Source organism: Scomber japonicus, chromosome 2 (genome assembly GCF_027409825.1).
Source record: "Scomber japonicus isolate fScoJap1 chromosome 2, fScoJap1.pri, whole genome shotgun sequence".
Lineage (NCBI taxonomy): Eukaryota > Metazoa > Chordata > Actinopteri > Scombriformes > Scombridae > Scomber > Scomber japonicus.
In genome coordinates, this window is record NC_070579.1 from 7,410,616 (window position 1) to 7,419,591 (window position 8,976).

Consider the following 8,976-nt stretch of genomic DNA (forward strand, 5'->3'; position numbering starts at 1 on the left):
CTAATGTTGTTATAAACCTGATTGTGGTTTCTGATGTGCTCTGTGTTACAGTGGTACAGGGTCATAATGGCTGGGGAGTGACTTACACTTCTACTCACATCTGTGCCGTAAAAGGATCAACAGTGGACATAAACTGCACCTACAGATACCCATCCAGAGTAATAATGCTGATACTGCAGTTGATGAAACATTCTGGTTTACTAAATTGAGTAATAATGAACCTGTGGATCTGATAACAGACTCAGAGTACTCAGGTCGTGTGCAGTATCGCTGTGATAAGAACGACTGCACTCTGAGAATCACAGACCTGAGAGAGAGAGACTCAGCTGAGTACAAGTTCAGTTTCATAACAAACCAACCAGGAGGACACTTTACTGGTTCACTTGAGTCACTTTGACTGTCACAGGTAACATTTCTGTTGGAGTGAGAAATATATGACAAAGAGGTGATAATATGCAGGATTTCAGTCTGATTGGTTGACAGTTGTGGTATAAAGAACATTTACCACAGCTATGATGTTTTATGTCCTTTTACAGTTCAATTTTTAATCATCACTCACACATAGCTACTGTTTAAATGTTTCCCACATTTATATAATCACACTATACCAGTCATGATATTGGTTAAATATATACATGCAGGCTTGTTTTCATTTGCTATGTGAAATTTGATAAATCTAAACATAAGTCTTGACAGTGTGCAGGATTCTTTTTTTTTTTAACCACTATTTTATCTCCTTTGCACCTGTTTGTCTACATGTGTTTACAGGGGACTGTTGTTTTGCATAACTACATATGTTTAACATTTAGGAAACACCACCGTGAATCTATATGTGTCTGTTATAGAGTATATGTATAATTGTATTTCTATTCTCTTCACAATCAGATTTCCAGGTGAAGGTGATTAACCCGTCACGCTGCAGATTACATCCCTGTATCAGAGCTGAGCTGAGCTGTCACAGTATGTGTCGTCTACCTGATCACTACCCCTACATCTGGTACAAGAATGGACAGACAGTTCAGAAATATACATCTTCTTTTTTGGACTACTTTTATGGTGAAGACAGCGTTTCCTGTGCTGTGAGAGGATATGAGCATCACCCTGCCCCTTCAGTGTGTGAGTACTCTCCATTTCCACTAACATTACACCATCTAGTGGAGAGTTTTAGTTAGGAACTGTACAATTACTTCATATATGTTAAATAGGGACTGCCCCATCCATAGCAATACAACTAGCACTGAATAAATGTAATGAAGGCTGTTAATTTAAGAGTGATAATAAAAACAAATTCATCTTTCAGGTGCCCATGGTCAATCCTGCAACAGAGTGATTTACACTGACAGAAGCATCTGTGCCTTCAGAGGCTCATCAGTGGACATTTCCTCCACATACAACAGTCATGAATCTATCACATCATCATTCTGGTTCAGTCCTGATCGTAGTCATCAGTGGCAGGAATTCCCTCACAGCCTGAGGACCTTAGTAAAGACTCCCAGTATGCAGGTCGTGTTCAGGTCCTTGAAACAGAGAGCGGACGCTCACTCTGAGAATCTCTGACCTGAGAGAGAGCGATTCAGCCCAGTATCACTTCACATTCAAAACACAAAGCTTTGAATGGAGGAGTAGTTTACCTGGAACAACTCTGACTGTCTCAGGTACTGATGAACACAAACTGATGATGAAGTCAGTGTATCAGAATTAAACATGTTGCTTATGGAGAATTTCATTTTCATAAAGTAAAACTTGTCCGGTCCAAAAGATTTAATTTAAATATTTCTCAGTCAATAAATGATCAATCAAATGAAAAGCACAAAATTGAGGTTAAGTTTAACTTAGAGGAGCAAAAACATATTGAATATATTATGATTAAGGTTGAGGATGTTGAGAGTGATATTCAGTCTCCCCAGTTTTTGATATTAAACTCATCTCCTCTGGTCAGAAGGGAACAGAGTTGTACTGGCAACTTTAAGTTAGTTACAGTTCATTTTCTGACATTTCTGTTTCTTGTTCACAGATCCAGATGTAAAGATGCAGGTGTTTCAATCTTCCAGCGGTCCAAACCTGATTTGTTTTAGCAGCTGTCTTCCTCCTCGTCGTTCTTCCTATGCCTGGTACAGAAATGAGGAGAAAATTGAGGAAGAAACGTTTCCTTCTTATAGAGGAGTTGTTGATCCTGCACACAGCTATTCCTGTGCCATTAACGGATATCGCTCTCTACAAGTGTGTAAGTGTACTCCACTGTTTCACTAACAAAATGTAATCTGGTGGAAACTTTGCTCCAAATGACAAACCATGATGGATGGTCCCATGCTTTTAGGGGCCATGACATTTGTAAGTATTCGATACACATAAATCCAATGCATTAAAAACAAAAGGTTCAGATAAAGTATAAAACCAATTACAGCTTATATGGTAATCAAATATTATCTTTAGATCTAGTCACATTACCTCTGTCAAAACTAACAGCTCTGCTAAACAGTTTGGCACAGCTGCAGACATATAGCTGAATAATTACCTGAATGTCCAGCATCCATCAAAGCTGCGGGGCCAATCTGCTGCTAATTTCCCCCTCAGCTAACTAGATCTGTGTTTGCCAGGCAGCCATACAATTCTGAAGATTGAAATGTATATGTAAATGTATATATTTATTTATTTAGTCATAGTTGGCCTGAACACACTGGAATCAGCACTCAGCAGATACAATTACTTGGAACAGCTGCTCTCTTTTCATTTTCTTTACTGTATTAATTAATTTCATGAGCAAATCGGAAAGTTTACATTCTATAATAGCACACTCTCATGTTAATGCTTGTTTGTACAATCTCTTCCAGATGCTCCGAAAGTTCCTTTTGCATTGAAGAGTTTCTCTGGTAACATCATGGAGGGCAGCTCAGTGTCTCTGACCTGCAGCAATGATGCTAACCCAGCAGCTAAGTACACCTGGTACAAGAAGAACCAAATGCTGCTCAATAATGAACCACAGCTGATTTCAGCTCCATCCAGTCCTCTGACTCTGGAGAGTATTACTGTACAACTGAGAACGAGCTGGAGAAGAGGACATCTGAATGCATCTTTATTGATGTGAGATGTAAGTGAAACTGCTTTTTAAATGCCACAGAAACTGTTAGATTTATTGCATCGGGATAACAAAGTCTGCTGCTAGTTCACTGAGCAGCTCCAGTATATGCTACAGAGGCTGTTTTAATCAGTGCTGCCATAGTTATGCTGCGTTTCAGTATATTCATACTATCAAATGCATCATTCCTCCAAAGTTTCCGTTTTTATTACACACTTAAATTACTAATTATTTAAATAGAATATTCTCCACTGTAGTAACACATCATCAATATATTGATTATCTATGTTAATACATTTCTTCCAGATGCTCCAAAGCTTCCCTCTGTGTCAGTGAGTCCCTCTGCTGAGATAGTGGAGGGCAGTTCAGTGAATCTGACCTGTAGCAGTGATGCTAACCCAGCAGCTAATTACACCTGGTACAAGGAGAACCAAACACTGCTTCAAGGACCAGAATACATTTATAATTTCATCTCCATCAGCTCTGAGGACAGCGGGTCATACCACTGCAAGTCTGAAAATCAGTATGGACAGATCAACTCTTCGTCTCTTGTCTTGGATGTCCAGTGTAAGTACGAAACATAACACAATATATGTAACTATAGTATAGTACGGTGAGCTTACAATTTGAATTTGGGTTCATAAAACATCTGCTACAGAAACAACAGTCAGAGTTTCCTGCCAGATGCCACTGCAGGCTGTGTTAAACCTCCCAACTGACAATAGCACTGTTCGTGTAGCTCAATCTCAGTTAGTTGCAGCAGCTTTATGGTCTAATGGGAACAAAGAGTGTGTTGTCACAGATGTACAGTAAAGCATTTTTCAGATGTAACATTGCTGGTTTCATCTGATATTGGTGACTGATGTCTTTTACAGTAATGTTTCTTACAGCCTCAGTCAGGAACAACAAGACATTTATGGAAATAGATACTTGTGTGATATTTGGCAGCTGGTACACGAGAGAGAGAGAGAGAGAGGATTTTAAAATGGATTTTGCTTTTTAATCTTTAATCAATGACACAAACCAACTTTGTAAATAAGACATGATGACTGAGATGTTTGAGGGTGAACCAAGCCACTTTTTTTCTTTCTGCATCTCTCTTAACTTTTACCTTGCTCTCCGTGACTTTAATGTCAAAGTGCCCAGGGTGTTTTTTGACACATTACATTGACTCATCAGAATAATGTAAAGTGGTGGATGTTTTGGGTTTGACTGTTCTGTTTTCTGATGTCTGTTTTTTCTTAAACTGATATGATGTCTTGGTGTGCTGAGCTTCAAAATAGGAATAATTTGACTTGAATTTATGCCAAAATTGTATAAAAGGTATTTTTGTTGTATAAAATGATCTACTGTAAACAGATAGAAATGTTCTGCTTTGCAGGGCCTCAATACATTAAACACTGTGTAAAGTGAATTCAGACTTTTTCTTCCAAACACATTAAATAGGTCATAAATTATATGACCTATTTAATGTGTATATATTTCTAAAAAACATTTCAACCATTTAGATTTGAATTGTGGAGCTAGGCTTCACAAACTGTGTTTCAAGATTTCTGTGTTCAGGATTTAGTGGGTGGGTCTGCGGTGGTGATTAGCATAAAGCCGCCCCTGCTGCTGTAGGTATAAATACATTCAGCGCACACTACTACCACTACTACAGTCCACAGTTAGCCAGTTAGCTGAGTTAGCCGCCGAGCTAGCCGCTGAGTTAGCAGCAGAAAGCTCTCAGACGTAGCCTCCATGTTTCTGGCATAGACTGTATATAAGAAATGGACGTCACATCCGTGACGTCACCTATTGGTTTGTGGACTGCTGCTCGGAAGCCAATAGTATCGAATCTAGGCAGCGCCATCTTGAAAATTTCAGGTGCATGCCGGGAAAAAATGAACACGGATTCTACTTATATGGGCATGAGGCGGAGTCATGGACGAACGTATTGTCGGGACCAACGGCGGAGCGGGGACGCTGCGATTGGTTGCGAGGGCTGGATCTCAAGGACATTGGTCAATCAACCTGTCAATCACAACGTAGCCACGTAGCTTGCTTTATCGTCAAATATAAAATCAGGGAGGCCAAAATGTCACAAATGAACATCAGAATGCATTGAAGAAGGCTTTAAACTAGCGATTGAGACCATAAACACATTTTGAAAAAGTTTACTGAGGTTAGAAATCAAGTGAGAAGTTGGTGAATTCTCCATTGACTTGTTTTGATAGAATGCAGCTCTAAGTTACTTCCGCATTGGCTTCTTTTCAAAAGACAGGAACTCCCCGCCTGGTTTCTGGTGGAGGTGGTGACTTGTTATAGGGGGCGGGGTTTGAGCGAACTCGGAGGGCACTCCCACAGGGGAGCAGAATATACAATGTACAATGTATGAATACATTCAGCGCACACTACTACTACTACAGTATAGTTGCCAGTTAGCTGAGTTAGCTGCAGAAAGCTCTCAGACATAGCCTCGATGTTTCTTTTATTTTTAAGATTTTGTTGGCATAGACGCCTTTATTCATCAGTAGACTGACAGGAAACATGGGAGAGAGAGGGGATGTGACATGCAGCAAAGGACCTCCGATCGGGATTCGAACCGGGGTCGGCTGCGTATATGGCATGCACTCTAACCACTCGACCACCTGCGCACCCTAGCCTCCATGTTTCTGGTGGAGGTGGTGACTTTGATTGACAGGTGACACTTGATAGGGGGCGGGGTTTGAGCGAACTCGGAGGGCACTCCCACAGGGGAGCAGAGAAAAAGGCAGATTTTTACAGAACTTTGAAGCCTAATTTCATTTTTTTAATCATTCAAATTTGGCAGGGTGGTTAACAACACACTTTTCTGTGGTATGTCAAACTCAGAACACATATTTATTCTTACTTTACACAGACTTTAATGTTACCATCATATCTGCTCTTCCCAGCTTGCACTGCTCTCAAAAACTGCCTAGTTTGCCTATGTTTACCCATTAGATCTGCAGACAGATATTTATAAGTTGTGTTTTTATACATATTGATCACCAGATGCTCCAAGGCTTCCATCTGTGTCACTGAGTCCCTCTGCTGAGATAGTGGAGGGCAGTTCAGTGAATCTGACCTGTAGCAGTGATGCTAACCCAGCAGCTAATTACACCTGGTACAAGGAGAATGAAGACTTACCGATAGCATCAGGACAGATCTTCACCATCATTCACTTTCGATCTGAGCACAGTGGGAATTATTACTGTGAAGCCCAGAACAGAAGAGGACGTCATAGCTCCTATCTGACTTTGGTGGGAGGTAAGTTACATGCATTCACAGTAGATAGACAAGCACTTGTGTCCCAACCTTAACCAAAGGAAAACTGTTCCTTATCATACAGCAACAACAACTTAATAGCTTCAGAGCTGATATAGATGGGCGACAAAAAACCCAATAATTGATTGGATAAACATAGCAAATGCAGAAGCTTCCAGACAGAGTACTATGGGTCATTGAAAGGTTCCTTAAATTATGTGAATCATATGCTATAGCCATCAAAGCCAGATGTTCTGTGGGAAATTTTACAGCAACATATTAAAGTGGAATTACTTAAATTTCCTTTAGGTGCACATATATCAGCAGCTATTGGAACAATTGCTGTTCTTCTCCTGGCTATCATCATCGTCGTAGCCTTCCTCTGGATTAGGTGAGTATTACTATCACTAGAATTGTGTTCACTGATACATCTAAAATTTTGTAATTTGTGTCCTTATTTTATAAGTCAATTCATCTCATTGGTAACTTTCCCATTCAGAAGAAAAAGGACACAACAGTCTGAGCTTGGAGGAAGTACGGACAACAGACCACAGGTGAGTTCAAGTTTTCTGGTGTAAAAGAGAACTTTGAAGAGTACTTGTTGTCACATTTTAGTCACCTTTCTTCATCCAAATTTATACTAGACTAACTGATAGAACCACAAAGTATGGCCTATTAAAATGACCATTAAGTCAAATAAGCATCTCACTTAAGGTGATAGACATTTGGTAAAATTTTCACAAGATGAAAACCTGTGCTTTTTGTTTAGTTTGCTCCTATAATCAATGGTTGAATTGGTTAACTAGGTGTATACTCCCTTTTGTTCAGTTTCTTTTCACTCAGAAAAATGAGAGAGAACCAAAATGCTAGATGAGGACATTCATTCCACTCATTTGTCAGATGTGTTGTTCTGGCAATTTCTGTAATGAAAACTCAGAAGAGAGAAGAGGTCTTTCTGAGTTTTATTCTCACACTTGCAAGCAGGTCACCACATGTAATTTTCAGAAGGTCCTCAAGAAGGTCCCTTCACTGCGGAATATTTAAAAAATGCAACAGAGTTTGTTGTAATAGTCAAGGTTGGACTGCGATTCATTTTCTGGCTAGCTGTGAACAATGGATGATTGTGGCCAGATCATGGTCAGTTCACATTCCCACCACAATCTGCTCCATGTTAGGGGATTTTCCATTCTTAGATGCCACATGTTGGGATATATAGGGTCAAACATGGGACCTGAGGTCACGGTGAGGACAGAGAGAGACACTGCCTTCTCTCCTTGAGATGTGGAGCAGCTGTCTGTGGTGTTTGGGGGAACACATGAGCTGTTCTGATAATGGTGAAGCAGTAGAGAATATGGCTGTCTGACCCAAGGATAGGTGACTGCATTGAAGCAATTTACAGTCAGATAACTGACTCAGGATTGCAGGTGTTTAGATCAGCAAAGTAATGATCAGTTCCTAATAAACAATATGAAGCACTGTGCCAAGAAATCCTCAGTAGCCAACTGCTAAAGTAATTGTAAAGTCCCTAAAATTGAAGATCAACCTCTTGTATGCGTGTTGTATTCCCATCAGCTAGGAATGTGTCCAGTTAATGACAGCTCATCAGCTGCAACACAAAGAGAAGTGGCAGGAGAGCAGGATGACCTTCACTACGCCAGCGTCTGCTTTTCTCAGAAGCAGCCAGATGCTCTCTACTCCAACATCACAGCAGCTAAATCTCCCAGAACAACAAGGGAAGAAGAGGAGGATGCTGTTGAGTACTCTTCTGTCAAATTTGACAGTGCCAGTAGTGCATCGGGGTAAGCAGTTCCTCTCTCATGAACATTTTTACTACTATGTGATTTAAATATATATATATATTTATATATATATATATATATATATATATATATAGTGAGAGAGATTGACAAACTGTCAATGATAATGCTTTATTTTTCCTTTTATAGAACAACACAACAAGAAGCTGGGGATGAATTATTTGCACTATATAGCACAGTCAACAAAAACCGTGTGAACACTACATGATTTAGCTGTCTGTTATTTATACATGGATTTTTTTGGAACATTGTTTGAGGAGCACTGAATAACAATTAAAACATACAAGCAGTTCATAAGGTATGTGAAGACTTACATTGTTACTTGACCTTTCTTGACCTTTCTCAATGAAAGAACTTTTACTGATATGCAGCCATGCAGATTTTTATGATTTTAATGTAATTTTTTAGAGCCAAATACCACATTGTAAAAGTAAGCTTTTTCTTTTTTTGTGATTTGGGTGAACTGTCCCTTTAAAACAGGTAGGAAAACTCAATAGATTGTAAATACTGTGTATCTGCATGCTATCCTGCATGATTTATGTATTTCGAAAGGGAAAAATACAAAATATTTAATAAAAAAACATTTTTGTAACATTTTTCTAACTTTGTTTATTTGCATATTCTGGGATACTCAAATCTCCAAGGTTCCCCTGAATAACTCAATCACAATAAAGTTCATCATAAAATTTGTAGCATCTGGGATGAAAAATACACGGATTAAGGTTGAAAATGCACAATAAACACACAATAATTTTTGGTAAGACACTGAACTACACTACACCAGTGTAGTTTATACAAAGGGTGACATTAAGACAG

General features: G+C 39.3%; 1 long non-coding RNA gene across 1 annotated transcript; it reads left to right on the forward strand.

The window, feature by feature from the left end:
- The first annotated feature begins 6,650 nt into the window (after positions 1-6,650).
- Positions 6,651-7,947, forward strand: LOC128374646 (uncharacterized). The gene is made up of 3 exons (XR_008323007.1): positions 6,651-6,734; positions 6,843-6,897; positions 7,916-7,947. It is a non-coding gene; the product is annotated as an uncharacterized LOC128374646 (long non-coding RNA).
- The last annotated feature ends 1,029 nt before the right edge of the window (positions 7,948-8,976 follow it).